This window comes from Astatotilapia calliptera, chromosome 19 (genome assembly GCF_900246225.1).
Source record: "Astatotilapia calliptera chromosome 19, fAstCal1.2, whole genome shotgun sequence".
Taxonomy (NCBI): Eukaryota; Metazoa; Chordata; class Actinopteri; order Cichliformes; family Cichlidae; genus Astatotilapia; species Astatotilapia calliptera.
The window spans coordinates 1556156-1579642 of NC_039320.1; the positions used below are offsets into that span (position 1 = coordinate 1556156).

The window sequence follows — 23487 nt, forward strand, 5'->3', positions numbered from 1 at the left end:
AGAGCCATACATACAGAGAAAAAAAACCAACATTCATATGACCCCCTGTGAGCAAGCACTTTGGCGACAGCAGTAAGGAAAAACTCCCTTTTAACAGGAAGAAACCTCCGGCAGAACCAGGCTCAGGGAGGGGCGGGGCCATCTGCTGCGACCGGTTGGGGTGAGAGAAGGAAGACAGGATAAAAGACATGCTGTGGAAGAGAGACAGAGATTAATAACAAGTATGATTCAACGCAGAGAGGTTTATTAACACATAGTGAGTGAGAAAGGTGACTGAAGAAGAAATACTCAATGCATCATGGGAGTCCCCCAGCAGCCTACACCTATTGCAACATATCTAAGGGAGGATTCAGGGTCACCTGGTCCAGCCCTAAATATATGCTTTAGCAAAAAGGAAAGTTTTTGGCCTAATCTTAAAAGTAGAGATAGTGTCTGTCTCCTGAATCCAAACTGGAAGCTCTGCCTCCCATTCTACTTTTAAATACTCTAGGAACAACAAGTAGGCCTGCAGTGCGAGAGCAAAGTGCTCTAATAGGGTGATATGGTACTACAAGGTCATTAAGATAGGATGAGGCCTGATTATTTAAGTCCTTAACAGCAGGATTTTGAATTCAATTCTGGATTTAACAGGGACCCATTTTGGATTAACTGAAGGATTTTCAGGGAGTTTTTAAGACATCCTGATAATAATGAATTTCAGTAGTCCAGCCTAGAAGTAATAAATGCATTAACTAGTTTTTCAGGGTCACTTTGAGACAGGATACTTCTAATTTTAGAGATGATGTAAACATGTGGGTGAACATGTTTACATCCAAATTCAAGATATCATTTCTATACCATTAAGTTGCTTGAAGACGTTTCACCTCTCATCCAAGAAGCTTCTTCAGTCCAGACGCTTTTCTTTGCAAGCTCCTTTGACTGATGCTATATTTATTCTGAATTTCAAATTATGTTGGAATGTAAACCTATCATATGTGCCTTTTACTTCTTTTATTTGTTCAATTCTTTTTCTTTACCTGTAATTTATGTACATGCAAATTGCTTTTAAGCAATAATTGTTATTATTGAAAATAATGCTGAAAATAATAGCAACAAATTTGTTATGTTTCTTGTAAAATAATCATTTTTTATTGAAGATAAGTTTGGAGGGTGAAGTATACAAACACAACTCTTTAGGAAACAGTAAAAAACTAAACAAACCATTATTGTCAGTCTATTGCAGGACATAGAGACTGACAACAATTCACTCCCACAGTAACACTGATGGCCAGCGTACAAACTCCAAGCAGAGAGGCCCCAGCAGGTTGGCAGATTTAAACTCAGGACTGTCTTGATGTCAACCTTTCACCATTGCACCCCTCTAAACAGAAACTCCACCCAAATACTTACTGAAAATATAAAATTCCAAAATGCAAAAAGACCTGTAAGCTAAAGGTCTATCAGAGGCTTTAATCCTCTTCATCTAGCTGCTCCATCATCCTATACCTAGCATCCACTTCTGTCACACCAGCCATCTACATGTCTTAAAATACTGTAATTTAAGAAATTAATTACACTGAACAAAAATATAAACGCAACACTTTTGTTTTTGCTCCCATTCCCCATGGGATGGACGTAGAGACCTAAAATTCATTCCAGATACACAATATAACCATCCCTCCCAAACAGTGGTCACAAATCAGTCCAAATGTGTGGTAGTGGGCACATCTGCTATATTGAGATAATCCATCCCACCTCACAGGTGTGCCACATCAGGATGCTGATCTGACATCATGAGTAGTGCACAGGTGTACCTCAGACTGCCCACAACAAAAGGCCACCCTGGAATGTGCAGTTTTGTCTCACAGCAAAATGCCACAGATGCCACAAGCAATGAGGGAGCGTGCAATTGGCATGCTGACAGCAGGAATTTCAACCAGATCTGTCGCCCGTGCATTGAATGTTCATTTCTCAACCATAAGCCGTCTCCACAGGCGTTTCAGAGAATATGGCAGCACATCCAACCGGCCTCACAACCGCAGACCTCGTGTAACCACACCAGCCCAGGACCTCCACATCCAGCAGGTTCACCTCCAAGATCGTCTGAGACCAGCCACCCAGACAGCTGCTGGAACAATTGGTTTGCACAACCAAACAATTTCTGCACAAACTGTCAGAAACCGTCTCAGGGACGCTCAACTGCATGCCCGTCGTCCTCATCGGGGTCTTGACCTGACTCCAGCTCTTCGCCGTAACAGACTTGTGTGGGAAAATGCTCACATTCGATGGCGTCTGGCACGTTGGAGAGGTGTGCGCTTCACGGATGAATCATGGTTCACATTGTTCAGGGCAGATGGCAGCTGAGAATGTCCCAGTTCTTGCATGGCCAGCATACTCACCGGACATGTCACCCATTGAGCATGTTCGGGATGTGCTTGACCGGCGTATACGACAGCGTGTACCAGTTCCCACGAATATCCAACAACCTCGCACAGCCATTGAAGTGGAGTGGACCAACATTCCACAGGCCACAATTGACAATCTGATAGACTCCATGCAACGATGTGTTGCACTGCATGAGGCAAATGGTGGTCACACCAGATACTGACCGGTTCTGGGTCCCCAGATCCCCAATAGCGCAAAAAACTGCACATTCCAGGGTGGCCTTTTGTTGTGGGCAGTCTGAGGTACACCTGTGCACTACTCATGATGTCAGATCAGCATCCTGATGTGGCACACCTGTGAGGTGGGATGGATTATCTCAATATAGCAGATGTGCCCACTACCACACATTTGGACTGATTTGTGACCACTGTTTGGGAGGGATGGTTATATTGTGTATCTGGAATGAATTTTAGGTCTCTACGTCCATCCCATGGGGAATGGGAGCAGTAACAAAGGTGTTGCGTTTATATTTTTGTTCAGTGTAGTTAATGATTTGGCAGTCCATCTATGACCTTTGACTAAATTTAGTTTATTACTTGACATTAACTTGTCAAAATATGAATGAGACATAGTCATTGCATATAAACCTTCCAATTTCTCTAATTAAAATTCTGAAATATCAGAGTAATGAAAAAGAACTACTCCATACATTTGAAACCTACAATCACGTGACAATAATGGGATTAATGTTGTGTGTAAAGCTCACCAGTGTTCATCGTGGCTCATCATGTTTTAATAATTCATGCGCATACCAAGGGTCAATTGAATTTCCTATGTCTTCCTTATAATTACATTTTAATTATATTAATTTAGTTTAATAATCTGTTTCTACCAAATACTATTAAGTCTCTGGGCAAAATATTACTTTAAGAAGTGAAAAGAGAGGAAAAAAATACATTTCTGGTTTTCTGATGGAGGCTGGAGCGTAATTTTTCTACTTTTCCATGTATACTTGTCCTGTCTAGTCCTTATGAACTGAGAACAACTCAGTTTCAGTTGTTATTTTAGTAATGAGTGCATGTCAGTTAGAAAAGGACATGATGCTCATTTTCATTGCATCCCCAGTGTGTGATTTAGGCTGATTATGCAGCAGCAGTGCACTAACAAATTGCTAAGTGAAGCTTTAAAAAGTAAAAAAGACCAAAACAAAACCCCTTAACATTACAATAAGGTGGCTGCTTTAGTTTTAAACGCAACCTTCCTTCATGCGTTGACAGCTTCATCACCTTCCTAAGAACTGGACTTGATTCATGAACGAGCCTTTAGACGAGCTTAGCTGCACTGGGAAGAAGTGGGAAGCAATCCCTTGTCTTTGGACGGCTCTTTTTCTAAACTGAGGTAATTGTAAAGATGGACACTTATTCGCAGTGCCCTGTAGGAATTTCACCCAGCGGTACCTTCATGTAAACATAGAGAAAGCTTTGCGGCCAGAGCTTTCTCCTCTCTGCTGTAGCTCGTTAGTTCCCAGGATGGTTGGCAGCTGCTACATTGCCGCAATGATGAAGACAAACAACTTCTGGAGGGAGCTAAGACTGGGCTTCTGGGACTGTGAGGAGACCAGAATATGTGTCAGCTCTAACTCGTTCTGTCACTCGTGGCTGGCTACCAATCTACGCCTGTAAGCACTTTACCTTCTCCCTTCAGCCCTTTCTCTTTATCATTCTCTCTTTTTCGCTGTCATGCTTTGACTTGAATTATATTTCCTCATTTTGTTGACTCCTCATTTTTCTTGTTCTCCAGTACAATATTGTTTGTTTTTGAAACTTGAATGCTAAAAGCTAAATTTTTGAACTCTGTGTTAGACAATACTCAGTAGAGTGCCAAACGTTTTTATTTACGACCCTGCTGGAGGGCTCAAGTACCTCGTTTGGCTTTTATACATAGATGTGTATTTCTTAATGGATTGGTTCATCTAACACCTCACCTACGCAGTTTGAACATGAGCTAATTTCTTTTTAAAATGCCTTCCATTTTGGCATTTACCTTCCAAATGTGGGATAATCCATTTAACTACAAAGACACGACACAAAGTCTCACGTCCCCCAAATATTTTTTTAAATTTTCATATCTAGTTGTACCCCTGCCACACATACCCCACCAAAGTTGACTTCAACTGTGTATGTTTGAACAAACTGCTGTAGAACTCATGACATGACACAATTGGCACTACCATTTGTAAAATAACTCATTTGGTAACCATTTGATTTTGATTTAGATGCTGTACAGTCAAGGAATTCTAGCAAAAACATTCAGATGAGATGAGGTTGCACTATAGCAAGACAAGGGGCCTGAAAACATAGGAATATAAACAAAGTTTTTTTCTTGCTTTGGTTGTTTTTGATTTTGGATGACACTTAAATTCAAAGTTAATGATAAGGTTAGTCCTATTAGCTGTGCAGCATGTCAAGACTGTGGATCTTACTGTTGTTGAAATATTTGCTATCAAACATTGGAATTAAAAACTGATAGTAAAACACTAGACTTTTAGTACTTTAGATTACCTTGCAGCCAAAAAGAGCATTTGATTAGCTTTGCTATGGCTGAGACTCTGCATTATGTGAGTTCAGGACTGGACTGGGACAAAAAATCAGCCCGGGCATTTTGACTAGAGACCAGCCCACCAGGTATTATAGGGAAAACCATAAAGCCTATGAAAACAAATGCTGTTGTGACAGTGATGTACACTATCTTGTTGGTATAACTTAAACCTAAAACCTTAAACAATCCTCCCTATTCTGGTATTTTAAACAGTACTTACCGGAAATATCAAACAACCTAATCAATAATTACATATACCCAACTAGCAGTGTTGCCAACTCCCAGCAAAAAAATAGGGAACCACCCCCCACCCTCTGCCTCATGATGCTTATTTGACGTAACCAACTTTCATTTTTTGCCAGGGTAAAACAAATGCACAGAAACCATTATTTTTCTACAGTAATTAAATAGATTCAACATCTTTCTTCAACAGAAGTGCAGACTGCACACATGGTGCCTTCCCAAAGGAAAAAGTACTATAGCTTACTAGGGTATATTAGACTTAATGTTTACTATATAAAATAATGAATTTCTATACATTTTACATCAGATGATCACTTTGGTTGTAAGATTCAGATAATTATTTAAAAGCGAGACATTTTAAATGAGAATAAGAAAGAAAAATACTTTTCTTTCTTATGCCCAGTGGGCTGATGGCCAGTCCACCTATGTGTGAGTTGGTGGGTCATGTTGAGGATAGACAGTTTGCCATTACAGGCTTTGTGGATTTCCAAACAGTTATAATCGATTTCCATTATTTAGATGACACCTTGGCCTCCTTTGTGATCCAAAAAGAAATGGAAAAATCAGTTTCTCCAATATTTGCCATCCACTTGATTAACCACTGGTCGTAGTACTTTTTAAAACACTGCACCTTTGACTAAAGCCATCAGTGTCATGCTTTTTTTCAATTGTTGTGTTTTGATGAAGTTTTTTTTTTAAAAATTGTAATCATTGGCTCTTGTGTATTACTGTCAGTATTTAGTAAATTTCCATCCTTGCATGGCCCAGTCTGATTAGTTTCATTGGTGTTGTGTTCCACAATTATGTCTTGTATTCTGTCAATTCATCACCATCACTCATCAAATGTCACGGTTTGTGGAGACAGACCGTGCGGAGATGTGTGTGGTGGACCCAGGTGCGAACACAAGTGAGGATACGGGACTGAACTTAAACAAAAGCGAGCCTTTTATTGTGGCTGATGATCATGAAAGAAACAAACAAGAATGAGGGCAGCACAAGAGCAGTAACTAAACAGAAACCTAAACTGGGAACAAACTATGGTAAGGCTATGGCTGGGGATACAAAAGACTGGGCATGGAAACACGGAGGGTGGGAACACAGACGACGCGACACAGACTGAATGAAACACAGAGACTAAATACACATAAGGGATGATCAAGGGAAGTGGAAACACATGAGGGGGAACAGCTGATACACATGAACCTAATGACAGGACAGGGAAAGTGAAACTACATACACTGACATTAGACACAGACTTTCAAAGTGAAACAGGAAACATGGGGATTAGACGTGACCTGAACTGAACATAACCACACAGACATGACAGGTAGACGCACGGACCAGGGAGACTGACTACAGGAGGAGATGACATAAACAACTAAGAAACAAAGGACTAAACAGCAACCTCGAAATTAACTAGATGAACTAAACTAGGGCACAAATAAATACCAAAATATATATAAGAACTCAAACACTGGGTCACAGACCCAGCCCATGACATCAAATGTGGATCACCTAGTTGATCAACCTGCTGCTGCCTCTTCTGTAGATGACTTGTCTGCTTTGACTTAAGATTTGGCTTTTGAACTTTTACTCGCTGTGTGTCTTGAATTTGGGTCCATTTTCTCCAAGTCATTAAAGAGAGGTTTAAATTGTCTTTTTTATCTAGATGTTTTTGAACTTTTGAACTTAAAAATGATATATTAACAATTAGAAAGGCAGTTTAAGTGACCCTGAAAGGGGGAAGATTGTTGGTGCCAGACTGGCTCACCAGAGTATTTCTGAAACTGATAATCTACCTGCATTATTCCACACACAAAGAAAGGTCCCCCCTAAAAAATCTTCAGTAAGCAGCAGTTCTCTGCCTTGTTGATCCCAGGGGTCAAATGTGAATGGCCAGAGTGCTTTGAGTTGATAGGGAGCCCACTTGTTACAGCCAAGGTATGAAGAAACACATCATCATGCTGAACCTCAAGGCAGATGGTCTGCAGCTGCAGAATGCTGTCAGCTAAGAATTGGAAACTGAGGCTACAACTCTTGCAGGTTCACCAAAATTGGACAATCACAGAATGGAAAACCATCATCTGTTCTAATGTGTCTCGGTTTCTGCAGTGACTTCAGGTCATCCTCTAATAGCAACATCACAAATGGCAAATTCATTGCTGATGCTGCAGTTGCAGAACACACAGCTGTATTTCTCTCTGCATTTTTCCTTCGATATTTTGTGGATGTAATTGAGAAGTGTGTCGGGGAGAAAGGATTTTCGGTCACACTGGTCACGTCTACACGTTAAGCCAGCAGCTCAATACTGCTGAGTAATTTACAGCTAAGTCTGCAGTTTCATTCTCATTAAGATGCAAAACTTGCTGGGATGCAAATTCAGAGAGGGGGTTTCTTTCTGCTGATAATAAATATTTGGTGGTATTTTTAGGTGCTTGACTCTTTTTTTTTGCACAGTTGTAGTTTTTGATAAAAGGCTCTGCTGTCCAGATATTTGAAAAGCACCATAAACCAAGTGTTAAAGTGTACAGTATGTCTGTTCCTTTGCAATTTGACAGTAATTAGGTCGTTTTAGGTATAAACTAATATAGACAAACGATTAGAGCTCTAATAGATTGATGCAAGATATTGGACCTTTGGTGGCCGCAAGAGGCTATGAACCAGTCATGTTTCAACACTGAAGACATCCCAGTAATGTGACATGACTATAAATGCATGTTCATAGAGCAGACCATCGACACAAGATACACTAAAGCAATACTAATATTATATAGATGGATTTATATTATATTGTATATCTTGGACCTGATGATTCACAAACCAAAAATTGTGATTGTTGTTATCTTGTTGGGCTTTTTACATTTGCTCCACAGACTGGTTAGAATCAAAAAATAAATTATAATATAAATAGTTTTTTCTTTGCCTAGTATTGGGTTAAGACTACTGTAAATGACATCAAAACCATTATAGGCAGATCCAACAGATCTCAATAGTTTAAATTACAAAGAATAGATTCTTGGATTTAAAAAAAACTAAACAAAAACACATCTAATTTTGTGTGATGAATCTTAAAAATTACAAGTTTTGTACCCCGATGTCAAAGTAGAACATATGCTCTTTAAGCAATTGCAGTCATCAAGTGTGATTGTATGTCTATAAAAGCAGAAGTTTTAGCAGTTCACTTGTGTGTAGCACAGTGCCACAAGGAGTGGATGTCCCAGCGTATTCATGACGGTCAAAGAGAAAAGACGGAACAATATGGCTTGTTGTAGCCTCTTCTCTCTAATAAACAACAAGGCAGCACAGTGCAGGTTTGCAAAGCTGCACAAAACTTCCGGAGCAATTGTGTCTTCATGAGCGTAGACCAACCGGTCGCAGCAGATGGCCGCCCCTCCCTGAGCCTGGTTCTGCTGCAGGTTTCTTCCTGTTAAAGGGGAGTTTTTCCTTCCCACTGTCGCCAAAGTGCTTGCTCATAGGGGGTCATATGATTTTTGGGGTTTTCTCTGTATCTATTATTGTAATATCTACTGTACAATATAAAGCACTTTGAGGCGACTGTTGTTGTGATTTGGCGCTGTATAAATAAAACTGAATTGAATTGAATAAAACTTTGTGGAACATACACTTAACCTTTATCTTAGACAAGACACGTAGGGTCTTCTGTGTGTGATGTGAACATACAGTAAATGTAGTAGATATTTCTGAATTGTTCCCCACCTGCACTTTGCTATTCTGTGGCAATTGTTTTTGCCATGTAACCTACAACCGAGACTGAAATGAATTAGGATCCTGCGTTATCATAGTGCAGTTCTTGAGTTGTTTTTTAAAATCCACTCATGTTTTTCTGTGTGTTTTGAAATTAAGTATAAAGACTGCATGGAAAAATCATACATCAGAAAACAGGGCTGAGACAGAAAAGTGTGTGTACTGATAACAGAGAATGTAACTGTTCAATGAAAGGAAACAAGTGAATAAATGTGTCTGTGTGGAGTAATGAAGAAAGAAAACTCATCTTCCTCACATTAACATGGAGCAAACAGAAGTGCCAGCATCAGTATTCATCATTTTATTGAGTTATTTTATTTGTTCAAGCCCTGCTATCTGTAAGTCAGCAGAAAAGACTCAAAACTCTTTTTCACAGGGCCTTTAGCAGAGAATAGACACTAGGTCCTTACCTTCAGAGCAGATTAGACACTGAGGTAAATAGAGAGAATGAAGTGATGCAACAGCACAATGTGAGCCAGAGAGGGATGCAGCGCAAATGGGGCTTCAGAGTCATAGCATGCCAAACCTCAAGTCACCAGAGCTCTTATTACGTAACTACTTTGTAAGTGAGGCTCTTCTTTTTACTACTTCCCTAGGCTACTACGCCTCTTCACCAGTCTAAAAAGGATTTATTACCCTTAGAAAAGTGCAAATTTGCTGTTTCTCAGTTGCTGTTCTCAGGGCATCAGCGGGGTTTATTATTTCAAATCCCAACTTTGCAGCTTTGTCTTCATCAGAAAATTCCTCTGTTTTTTGTTAACTGGGGAAATGCTAATGACTCCTCATCACAGTCAGAAGCACCTTAATGGTACAGTGTGTGATTTTAGTGTTGCGATCACAAACTTTAAAGAAAACAGTTACAAAAGGCTGAACATATTTCTGCCTGTTTTGATGTCTTTTGACGTTTTAACTTTTTAATAGCAGCACCGAGTTGTTTCTTATGGGACGTGCAGTTCCTGTGATGATCTGTATGGTTTAATGCCAGCACATTTACCAGCATGACTTCTTTTAGTTGTTGGCTATTTTTAGCAGCAGAACCTACTGTGCACTGCCTGCTCAGCCTCTAACACCAGAAACATCAAACACTCTAAATACCAGCGTTGGACTGGCTGTGCCATTAAGTTTAAAGCTTTAAAGATACTTCTTTGTGCCCCACCTGGTCTCGGATTTGTTGCTAATCATGTTTATACGACCCAAATTAAATGATAAATAATGAAAGATTTGAGTAAAATGTAAAGACGAGGCTAAACCAAAGGAAGATCCACCTTAAGGCACACACCAAATAAGCTGATGCTTATGTGTGTTTTTGGTACTTCCTGCAATTTATCAGAATATTTTTAGATACAATTTTTTATAATAAACCCCTTCACATTTATTAAAACCACCTTTTAATAGTCTTGAGAAAGGTTTTTATTCTGGTTAATTAAAAAAACATATATTGCTAGCTTGACTTTAATTGTAAAAACCATAAAAAAATGCTTGTGTACATGCTAAATGATTTGATTTCACAAAGTAAGTGCACACAAACAGATCTGATTACACAGCAGAAGGAGCTGGCTGCAGCTGACTTGGTGTGTATCTTCTTTGAGGTATTCATCCTTGTTCTGCAGAATTTTGGGAACATAAATAAACAAATAAACAGGGCTCGTAAGTGTGTTTTTTTGGCGAAGTGGGGCTGTTAAAGGCGTCTGCTGGGAGGCTTAGCATGCTGTGCTGGGTTTTTCGGGACAGCTTGTATGCTGGGAGGGACAGACTTAAGGGCTGAAGCCTGCAGACTGGGAGGCTTTTACCAGCCTTCAATTGGATTATTTATGTGACCGAGAATAAAAAGCGGATGGGCGTGCATGTTGAGTTAGTGTGTGCCTGCCTGTGTGTGCCTGCACTTCCTTTTGTGTGAGGAAGCAGTTTGACTGTGCAGCAGCATGTGTGCATGTCACCGACACTTGTCTAACCTTAGCGAATAAAGGAACTGCTGAGGGGATTTTTTCCAAGACCGAAAAAAACATCACTGACTGTGCACACACAAACAATTACAATAAACATGAATCAAGTGCTGTGATCCAGTGCATTTATCAGTGCAGTGTTAAGCCTCATGTTTCCACTTCTTTACTTTGATTTCAGTTTTTTTAACTTCAAATAGTGCCAAATCACAACAACAGTTGCTTCAAGATGCTTTATATTGTAAGGTACAAAAAACCCACAATAGATACAAAATTTTGATATTTTACTGATATTTTAGAATCAAACTACACGATGGAAACAATTCCCATCAGTGTCATATTGGTTCATTAATTCATCGCAGTAACTTTAACTAAACTAAAACTAACCACACTAAAAATATATATAACTGTGATTGCATTACATGATGAATTTGTATTTTATTTTACTGTATTTTTTTCTCCTGAAGTGACTCGGATCTCTTTCTGTTTTGACTTTAAACAAGCCACTCAGATTTTAAATCAGTCTCCTGCTTATATTTACCTTTTATTCCATGTCAGCACCTTGCAGCTTGGTCAAACCTGAGAGAGCAACAACCACAACTATGCAAATTAGATTGATATCTATGGAGAAGCTTCTGATGATGTCATTGATGGTGTTCTTTAACATATTCAGCTTACACACTCAGCTTAGCTTTGTTCATGCCAAAGCTGGATATGTGACTTAGAAAACAGGAGTTACTGGTAAAGAAAAAATGGTTTGGTTCAGAACCTAAAATATTACTTATGAACTGTTTTTTATGCGAGACAAGACAAATGTGCTCCACAATTTATTATCAAAACGTTTAGAATTTCAAATTAGTTTTACAAGGTGCCATAGTGCCTCCTCTCTCTGGCTCAGAGACAAAAGGCTGCTGTGTCTCTCTCTGCTCGCACTGGAGACCCAAATGAACAAAGAGCCCCACACCCAGACAGTAAATGCTTTTTATTATGTGTGATGAACAGGATACTAAGGTGATTGGTCAAAAGTTGCAGGAAAGCCACAGTTCTCGTTATTTGGCTGAGATCCAGCACTTCGGCTCACGTTTCTTCTTCTGCAACTTTTGCAGGCAGCACTCCCGTTTCCCTGGCAGCCATCTCTTCAAGTTAACATGATAACAAACTGATCATGAAGAGGGGTTTATTTCTACTCTCACTGCTCATCTGAAAGCTCTTCCCTGAAACTCCAGGCAGTTTATGTTAGGTACAGATTATAATCTGCCTGACTTGTCTGCTGTAAGGGAATTGTTATGTAAAAATTTGGCTTTAATAATGTAATTTAATTGATATGTACACCTCTGTTAATATCTTGTCTTTTTTCAGTGCATTAGAAATGTCAGACCTTTCATTTTTAAGATGAAGAATTTTAATATTTCATATTAATATTTGAACATTTTCATAATGTTTTGGAAAGCCAGTAATTATACACAGCCAACAGCAGGGAGAAAGCTATGCTGTTTCTGTTGACAAAGCATTCTGCTGTATGGAACAAAACAGGGAGAGTGAGAGACATCTGAGATTAAAATAACTAAGAGAAGCTCAGGTCTTTAGGTCATCCCTGCTGCACATGTGTGCTCTTGAGAAAACACACCAGAAAATACCCCGGCTGTTTGTGTTCACTGCACATTTTGCAAAATATATCTTATGACATCCCATAAACAGATGCACAGAGATGATCTGTTGTTAAGCCTTTTCAGTTATACAAAAGCATTTGTTTTTAAAAACTTACATTTTTTCATTATATAGTCAAATGTTTCTATAGACAATTCCCCCTGGGTTAATGGTATTCTGGGACATCTTATATTAGTCTAACCCTGACTATCACCTCACAGTGTTACAATCTAAACTAGGCTAAAGCCTTGTTTGGTACTATAGTTGGTTCCAATTTTTCACAGCTAAAAATAGCAATGTAGAATGTAACTATGGGCTAACTGGCATATTGTGAGAGGGAAAGAAGCTGCAGGCCAAATCTCAGTTTACAGGACAGGATATCTTCAGGCTTTGAGAACAATTACTCATTTCTCACACGATCTCTGTTTCCAAAGTCAGTTAGTATGCTATCATTCTCCAAGATCCGTATATATATATATATATATATATATATATATATATATATATATATATATATGTATATATGTATATATATATATGTATATATGTATATATATATATATATATATATATATATATATATGTATATATGTATATATATTTCACTGAATGTTTCACTACATATGCGTACCAAACCGTAAGCAGTGTATCGAACGGTTCAATATCGATACGAGTATCGTTGCACCCTTAGTACATACATATATATATATATATATATTTTTTTTTTTTTTTTTTTTTTAAATATGTATGATACTGAATGTTTCACTGAATGTGACTGTGTAAAGTCATGGTCTCTACTTTCTTTAGGCCAGCACTGTTTTTAATTCAAATGCTCCTAAAGAGGCTGGCTTTTTAATGGAATTTAAATGTTTGTGGACAGGACTGTCAGAATGAGACGAATCGCTGTGTGTGTCTTTGAAAGATGAGGGGTAAGGTTGTGGGTAAAGAAGGGTGTAAGTGCAGATATGTTATAAAGATGTCTCTTTATCCTGCCATTAAGACACTAAAAGGAAGTGCATTTTCCAAAACAAGTATTGGAGGATAGCCAACAGAAGACCATTGAGGTGTAAAGGGAGTTTGGTGGCTGTGCAACAGTGAAGCTAGTGATTGATTTTGGAGTCTCACAGGACAATTTAGTTTAAGGAAAATTAGGTTGTTGCTCTTTGGACTCCTTTCGCTTCCAGGTTATTGATCCCAGAAATCTGTGAATATCTTAAGTCCAGCATGGCTCATCAATTTTTGATGTCCTCTGGAAAGAGATCCATTGTCGCTTGTGCTGCTCAGAGCAATTTGTCCACCATTACCAGTGGAAGTGAGAGAGTTTCAAGCTCTGTTCTTGGATGCCTCTTGCCAAAATGAACAGAACGCATTAAGTAAATTTTAATTACCGTCCTCCAATGTTCTTTAGGTATACTATATCTACAACATGCTATGATTGACCAGTCATGCAGGGGTGAAAATGATCACATGTAAATGTCATTTAATCCGATTTCCAACCCTTTATTGCACTTTGGGGATAGCTGAGAATATTTTTGGAGAAACGATCTATTGTATGACGGCCAACTTTTCACTCCCCCGTCCTATAGTCCATTCAGAATAGAATGTAAAGCATCACCTAACTGTGGTCAACCTCAGCTCTTGCTTGTTTTTATGGATTTCCAGTTGGTTTTTAGTAGTTGCGTCATTAAAATTGGTAGAGACACTCACCAGTAGAGTTTCAAACAGTTTAATTCTATTGCCCAGCTTTAGCAAGAGTATTTTTGGACAAGCTAGTCCATCTTCCTAATGCGAATAAATAGAAAATTTCATTTTGTTCAGCATTTCCCATAATTATACCTTCATTTTGCCCCGATGGTGGAGGATAATTCTCATGGTAAATAATGTAGGCACATATCATGGCTATAAGCAGAGCAGAGATGTTCACAACTGATTGAACATATAGTTTATTCTTCCTTTGGTGTTTAAAATATGAAAATGTACACGTCCTGTATTCAAACGCGTGCATATTGTTAGTAGAAGTCATAGCGACTTTTTTTTCCTGTTATGTCTCCTGATTGCTGTACAGGAGAGCCCCTTTGTGCAATTGTGTGCCTGAGCGCTCATTGTAGCACAGCACAGTGCATTAGTTTAGTGTGTGTTTGTGATTGTCTAAGGTTCGATGGGCAGAAAGTCTGCAGGAGCATTAGGGACGAGGTGCAGCGGAGAGTAGAGCAAGTCATCCATGCACACAGTCTCATTTTCTTTCTTCTTCCCTGTCTGGTAAATAATGAATTGTTCAACTTAAGAGGAAAAAGAAGCCCATTTTTTCCTCTCCTGTGTGTCTGTCTCCAGAGAAGTAAGAGCTACATTAATGAAAGACGAGGGAGGATTTTCTCTGCGGTCTAGCTGCTAGAAATGAGAAAAACTAACATGCTTTTAAAAGCAGAAGAGTTAGTAGTAGGTGTTCTTTAAAGTATTTTTTTTTCTAATACAGTAGCAATAAAAGCCAATATATGTGTGTGTGTGTGTGTCTGTGTGTGTCTGTGTGTGTGTCTGTGTGTGCTGTTATTACCCTTTGAGTAGTTTCTTGTAATTGCTAAAACACTTATTAGATGAACAATGATTAGAGTGATAGGTCCAGTGGTTACAGCAAGTAGAATTTGACATGTGTCTGTTTTATAACTTTGAAATGTATTTCATTTTGTTTCTGTTCATCACTTTGTTTTGTTTTGGGGTTTTTCTTCTTTTAAATCTCCTCTATAAAAATTGTCGATTAATCAGTGTCATCATTGGACATGTACTAGAGTATAAGTGTTGGTCTTGATCGCTACCCTCTGACTTTTGGTGAAGTCCACCTGTGGAAAGAATATGCCACAGAGGAAAATGTTAAAAGAAACAGCTGAAAATAAACAACTACCTGTTGCAGCATGTGCCAGCACTCTGTTGCTCAACATGGTTCAAGTTAGAGGACATTCAAAGTCCAAAAGGAAGATATTCTGCTCAATGCCAGCTCCATGTCCTTAATCTAGGCATCTAAAAGGGTAATATTTGCTTTATTGGAGTTTAAATAATCCTCATGGGGGCAGTGATCTTTCCTGGTAGTCTGTATTGTCTCGTTCAATTCCTCTTGTGGAGATCGGTGATGGCGAGGTGTGCTTTGGTGTTTCTTTACAATTAATTGTGGGAGTGTTGCAGAGCAAACAATCCCACGTGAGGCAAAACCTGCTGTGTCTCATGAACCACCTCACATAAAGTAAACACATCACTAGGCAGCTGGTAACATGTGACTGTGTTTTTCTGGAGTCCCTGTGTGCATGTTTGGATGTAGTTTCTGTGTTGGTTCCCCCGTGGTGGCTGCGTGGCAGGGAGATGACGGCCACAATTAGGATTTCTTCTCCTCTCAGTCCCTCAGGGCTGTTTGGAATGTGGCTGAGAGACAGAGAGCCATACAAACAAGCTATAAATAGAACAGTAAATAAAGGCCATAGTACTGTAAATACTGTACATGTGATACTATATACACTTGCCCAAACACTATTTGTGTTTGGGCAGGTTCAGCAATATCCTTTTGTAGTGATGCTGGCACCTCCTGATTACATTTATTGTGTTGTACAGTGTGCTGGTATAAGAATTGATAACACATACGAAATGATACATCTGACACAATTGTACAGGATACAGAGAAATATTTACATAGATTGATTGCTGGAGTTTTACCCCTCAGGATAAAAGGCTGATGGCATATTGTCGTCACCCCAGGCGGTGTGGACAGGCGGTGTGTCACGAAGTGGGATGGACTCAAGCGCAGACAAGGCAGCTAGAATACAGTTCCGTTTATTACTATACAACACCAGGTGCAAATATATACAAGTGAGAGGGCGGGGGGAATCCAGGGCACAGGGAAATCCCGGAAAGGAGCTCTTCACACACGAGGGACTTCACAAAAAACACAGCACACCAGCAGCCCACACACCAAGGGTTCCAGGGAAACGGAATTCCTGTTTACAGACAACAAGTAATTAATCCAAAGGGTCAGCGATACGAAAAGGCAACAAGAGACTAGTACTCCGGAGCTTACTACCGAGGTTACTCATTAGTCCAGCGACGAGATGTTTCCAGCCACTGCCTTAAGTAGTGGATGAGTTTAGGCGATGAACCACAGGTGTGTGATTAACTCCAGGTGCGAGGGCCAGGGGCGGGAGCCCGCAATGAGCTCCGCCCCGGCGAGACACGGCAAGCGTGAGAGAGGTAGATGTAAACAAGAAACATATGTAGCCAACCTGAGTCAGCCGGGCAGACACGGGGACCATGACACGGTGTGGACACCCAGCTTTGTGAACACAATAACTCAAGAAAGACATGACCTAGTATGTCAATTTTATACCATAAGTGCATCTGTTTAAAATCTTGAACAAGCCAGAATTTCAGTGACCTCGACCTCAAGGTCAAGTTTTCTGAAAATCCTGGGAATCTGATAATTCAAGAAGAAAGCCACCTAGGATTATCAAATTGATTCTTGACATATCTCCAGTTAAAGACTTCTTAATGAAAGTCATGGATGGTTGAGAAGCTGAAATATAGTTTATTTTCTGTTAGCCTGATCACGGTTGTAGTGGATTAAGTACCAGAATGCTTCACTGCCACACAGTGCCACTCGCATATATCCACATGCATAATTCTAAAGTTATGCAACTTACTTTCTGTCTGTAGAAATTTGGCATATGATCAAATGTTCAACAGACTTTGTATGTCACATAAATATGTCTCTTTTAAATCTCTGCCTGTCTGACCATCTCCGTCAGCCCCTATGTAAGGGATATGCATTGGCTGAGATTCAGTCTCTCTCACATTCACAAACACAATTATTAATTCATTATTAATAAGGGTCTCTCTTGTATGTAATATGATTTACAGCTTGCTTTGTGTTGATGAAGTTAACCAGGTTATCATTATGAACAAGTATATGCGAACTATTATGTAATTTTCCTGAACCTTTTAACAAGGCTAATTCAACTCCCAGCTAAAGGCAATGCTCACATCAGTGGTAACAGATATTTTGGATATGAAAAAAATGTTTGGTTGGCAAGAGATTCTTTGTTTTTTCTTGTTTGTATGTTTTGTATTTAATGTTATGTATACATGCGGTAATCTTTCATGAGATTTTAATTTAATGTTTACAGTGTGTGTAGATGTTTCCCTGCTATTTAAGAGACTACATTTGCTTGAAAAAAAGAGATGAGCTTCTTTTCGTCCCTTAAGTCAGTAAATTCTACCTCCTCACGTTCTTGTTTCTGCCCAGCAGTCTCTCGATCTCGCTGCTGCTATTTTTAGAGGCTTCATGATATGAGCTCCTTCGATGCCTGCCAGAACAGAGCTGTAATGTCCCTCCCTCACTGCCGCTTCCTGTCGGTTGCTCTTATTGTTATTTCATTTTCCCATTGATGTGGGATCGCGGTCGGATCCAGCCCAGGCAGACGTGCGGTCCGGTTTGGATTCCTTTATTCACTCCGCCTATTGTTGTATGAGCCAATTGAGCATCTATCCATCATGGTGACTGCTGCTGGTTTGATTTTGTGTGTGTAACAAAAAAAACACAACTCAACAGAAAGAATTTAATCAAGTGCATCCACACACACACACACACACACACACACACACACACACACATGCTGAGGCATTCTCTCTCACACACAAACACACACACCTAACTTTTACTTCAGCGCTCTCGATTAAACTTCCCACACCAGCCTCATCTCTGAGTTATTACTCGACTTCCACCTGTCATGGTGGCTCCTGGTGCTTGGTCTCCAGGGGCCTCTTTGAAATGGCAGGGCAAGGTGTGGAAAGGAAGCAGACGGCCTCAGTTGTCTATTAATGTGATATGCTGTAAAGTCAAAGTCAATCTGGGACTACAAAGATTTTAATTTATACGAGATTAATTCGTGGTGTTGACTCCAAAACCCCTGAATGGTTTGAAAGATGAGGATGGATGGATAGTTCATGGTAACTATAAAAAGTTTTGTCTATATACAGTGGTCCCTCGTTTATCGCGGGAGTTAGGTTCCAAAAATAACCCCCGATAGGTGAAATCCACGAATTTCCTCATTTAAATTTGTATTTCACCTTCAAATTGTTTCATTTTATTTTATTTCCTTGGCTTGGTATCATCCTTTTCAGCTCAACCTCACGTGTCTGAATGTAGTTGTTTTTTCACTGACATACTGTATTAACACAACTGATCTGAAATCGCGCCAAGAACATAAAAATCCTAGTAGTATTTTTTTTTCACCGTAAAAAAACACAGACATGTTGAGTAAATTATTTTTATAACTTGAAATGCAAATATAAATTGTACATTTTGAAAACTTATAGTATAGTATAGTTATCTAAAAGTGCAGCCGATACACCTGCCATTTTTTAAATTTTGTACAACCCTTTAAAAATATTACTATAACTAAAATGAGAGAACAATCAGCTGTCGCAAAAGGATGCCCCACAAATTATTTGTGCCAGTAAAAGAAAATTTTTTTCCACCACAAGACAGAGGAGAACAGCACAGGGATAAACCTGCAGGCCTGACAACAGGAGGTGTATCACTCCGCTGGTTTTCTACTTGGTGGCAGTGTTTACACTGCAATGTGCTTTTGTGACATTCATTAGTTCCCTCACTGACACACAAAACAAAACAACGACTACACAACAGACTAACTATACATGTAACTATACATGGCTTTTTTCTTTCTTTACTGTTTTTGCGCTGTCCTTAGAAAATGCTTTTTAAAAAAAAACAAAACAAAATGTGACGATATATATTTTATCAGAACTCTGGATTTACTGGCCTGTAATTAAAATTTAAAAACCGGTGTATACGTTGAAGTCCGAACTTTCAACACGGGCTAAAAGACTCAGCGTGGCTGCAGATTGTTGCTATGTCAGCTTAAATCAGTCATGTGATTTGGAGGTGCAGCGTGTCTGTGGACCCCAGAGGGTTAATAACCCTCCCCTTCATTCTATTTCCAGAGTGTAACAACCAACCACCTACGTGAAACCTAAATTCCCATGGTGTTGTTCAAAATGTGCTCTGGCACAATTCTAGGCATCGGTTGCTACTGAAAACAAGAAAAAAGCCGGTCTGCGCTATGGACTGAACCATTTTTTAATGCTGGAGTGGGGTAACACTATGCAATATTTTCAGTTTTAGAATTTGTATTCACTGCTAACTGTAACTATGCTCAAAGTGTTAAGAGATTATTTTAGGGTGTCACTTGCCACCCCATGCGACCCTTCTAGAGCCGCCCCTGTCCCCATGGAAAAACATGGGGGGAGCAGGAAGACCCCTATTTAGGAAGAGAGTAGGCATTTGTACTAATAGATACAACACTGATTAAGTCAGACACTGCATGAAAAGGAGGAAATTGGGTGGATCAAACTGCAGCAGCAGTTTCAAATTGCAATATGTTTTAAAGGTGCTTAAATTAGATGATCTACCTGTATCATCTGCTGGACTTGACTTTGCGGCTTAAGTAAACTAAAGCTATACCCAGGTTAGTAAACATTAATTAACTTGATGACTAAAATAATTAATCCTACTTCCAGTTAGCAATAAATTCCTTGCACAAAGTCTGTACAAGATTCACCGCCCCCATCACGGCCCTTTGTAACGTGAAATGCAAAACTACTTTCTGTTAAAACTTGAGCCTTGGCACACAAATTATTATGAATTTGTGTGCCCTTTCCATTAATGGTCATCAAAGATGAATCATGGTGCAATACATAGACAAATCGTGATTTATGTGCATGACAACATCCGCGACAAACAAGACCCTGACATGCATGCTAAAGCCTTAGAGAAGAAAAAAGGAAAAAAAAAACCCAAAACATCTGAGAAACAAACAATCTAAAACAACCACACTGTGCCAACCCTCAAGGCAAGAAGAGGTCTCAAGCTGAGGCGGCAGTGTTGTTGTGAAGACCTGTGTATGTTTTTTGATTCGCTACGATAACACTGGGAAAATGCACCACCTAGTAAATACATGCTGATTCTTAAGAGTAATGATAACAGAAGCACAGAGCAGCACAGCTGTTATGCTTCTGATGCGTTTCTTAATGTTAGCACAGATGGTAGAGTTACCTTCAAACCAGGTACCAGAGAGGCTCACACTGACTACAGAATTAGTGCCAGAAGAAAATATCTTGTGATTATCTTCTGCTAAAAAACTATTATTGCCAAGTTTATATGTGTCCAAAGTGTCTCTCACCTGAAAAGAATATTCCTAAGATCATGACATGAGAAGTAAACACAACTTTATGTCTGTCAGAGCTGATACCAGAGGTACGTCTTTGATAAATGGATTCGTTTTTATATTGCTTTTTTACTGTACTTGATCACTCAAAGTGCATTGAACAAAATCCTTTACACGCATTCATACAAGGACTTTTCTTCTATGCCTAAGTGCTTTCTATCTAACATTCACACTTTGATGAATGCATCAGAGAGTGTCCATCAGAGAATGAGTCACCAGTAGCTTGACTAAGGATGCTTAGGGATGCTGACTGGATCAGCCAGGGATTATAGCACCAACCTTCCAGTTAGTGGATGACCTGCTCCAGTTCCTGAGCCACAGCCACCTCGATCTTTGTGAAAGACATCTTTTTTTAGGTCACTTAGAGTGTAGCTAAAATGAGTCATGAATGGGTTACTTGACTTCTTCTGCTTTTTCTCTCAGCTACTCACTTTGGGGTTCACCACAGTGAATCATCTGTCTCCATCTCACCGTATCCTTAGCATTCTGTTCTGTCACACATCCACACATCCATGAATCCTATTTGTAGTTTTCCTCTTTTCCTCCTACCTGCTAGCTTCATATTCAGCATCCTTTGTCCAGTATATCCACTGTCCCTCCTCTGTCACTCTCCAAACCATCTCAGCCTTTCAAACTTTGTCTCTTAACTCCGTAACCTGAGCTGTCTCCCTGATGTACTCATTTCTAATCCTCTCCATTCTCTTCACATCTTTAACTCTGTCAAACCATCCATCACAGCAGGTCTTTCGCTCTTGCTGCTATCCTTCTGTCACAAATCACCTCTGAAAACTCAGCTCCACCTGCACCACCCTGCCTGTGCTCTCGTCTTCACCTCTCTTGTGCACAGTGTGTTGGTTTGCATGGTTGATTGCAGCTATTTAAACTTGTCTGCCTTCACTACTTCTACACCTTGCAGCTTCACTGTTACACCTGTTTCACTCTCATTCACACTCTGTTGCTTCTACTGCTTGAACCCATCTGTCACTCCCACCACACTCCTACTGCACAACTCGCCACTGTCTCGCTGTTGGATGTCCCGTACCACCACCCTTTTCTCCCACTCCTGATTTCCTCGTGCAGTAGCACAGTTCTTCTCTTGGCACCCTATCGCATACTTTCTCTAAATCCACAAAGAGACGTGGCGATACCTTCTGACTTACTTTATTCTTGCCCGCCAGCACTCTGAAAACAAACTGCATCTTCAACAGGTAAAAAAGTATTAAACCCGTCACCAGTTTTCTGAGTAAGAATATTTTAAAGGTGCTTTTGACATACGTTGTCTACAGATGTCTATAACAACCCATGCAAATTACTATCAGCTGTTCAGACCAAATTGATGGCCTATAAAAAGCTGTTTCATTACCAAGGTGTCACACAAGAAACATCTCATGATGGGCAAAACCCAGTGAGCTCTGTTAAGACTGGTGCAACACACACTGATGGCACTGGTTACAAAAGAATTTCTAAACTACTGAAGGTTCTATTGAGCACTGTTGGGGCCATAATGTGGAAGTAGTAAGAACATAATTTCACCATAAACTGGCCACAACAGGTACAAAATAATAAGTCTGTGAGATACTGGGAGCATATCCGGTTGTTCAGTGATGACGCGACGAATCCTACTTCCGGGCCTAAAGTAGTCTGCGTTTAATATGGCTTTTGTGTTGTTAACATGTTTAATGTTATGTATTTTCTTCTATTTGATCTCAAAAAGCTCCTAAAACAGTCAGTGATCACTGTTGACCTCCCTCGGCTTTTATTACCGCTAATCATTTATTTAAGCTCAGTTTTTAAAACCTTAGGATGTAGCTACAGCCCATCCCATGCAGCAGTGTATATGAATGACTAACCTCGTATTGTGGATGGATTATCTCAGTTGTTCTCCTGGCTGAAGTTTGGTCCTTTTACAGCATCCTGCCATGCGATTACATTTGTTCCTGACCACCGAGAACACTCACATTAACTTTTATCGAGTGGAAAAAAAAGTTAGCTTGTTTATATTATGCTAACATAGCTGTGTCGCTAGCGGTCACGTAGCACATCATTATATACCAGCTAGCCAAACTTCAGTAACCCTACAAACGTCACTGCTGTTTAGTTTTCTGTCTTCATTTATGTTGGAAGTGATAGCAGAGCTGTACGTTTTAATTTGTTTCCAAAACCCCGCAGTCAGGACATGCTATATTGTATTTAGATGGAAGCTAGCGAGCTAACTTCCTGCTAACTTCTAACTCCGTTAAATGTCATAAATTCAGTTTTCATGGATGCCTGGATATTAAACTCAATTGTTACACCTGGTAGAGCAGAACGCTGATCATTTTATTAAAGATGAAAGACTTTAGACAGTTTTTCAACTCTCAGTAATGCCATAGTGATCGTTTGATATATGGACCTGCAGCGGAGTTTAGGTCCAGACACGGCTAGTGACGTCAGACTGAACAATCGGATAGTCTTGCAAGATGAGACCAAAACAAAGGCACTGTATTTCACCTCAAAAACACCATACGAGCAGTAAAGTGTGGAGGTGGGAACATTATGGCTGTTTTTCAGCAAATGACACTGGAATGCTTTATGTAATGGAAAGAAGGATGAATGGAAAAATTCTTTCAAGACATTCTTTATAAAAATTTGCTGCCATTTCCAGGATG

General features: G+C 39.6%; 1 protein-coding gene across 2 annotated transcripts in view; it reads left to right on the forward strand.

Moving 5' to 3' along the window:
- kcnh5b (potassium voltage-gated channel, subfamily H (eag-related), member 5b) overlaps window positions 1-23487 on the forward strand; it is a 183642-nt gene that overhangs the window by 135853 nt on the left and 24302 nt on the right. The window lies entirely within an intron of this gene.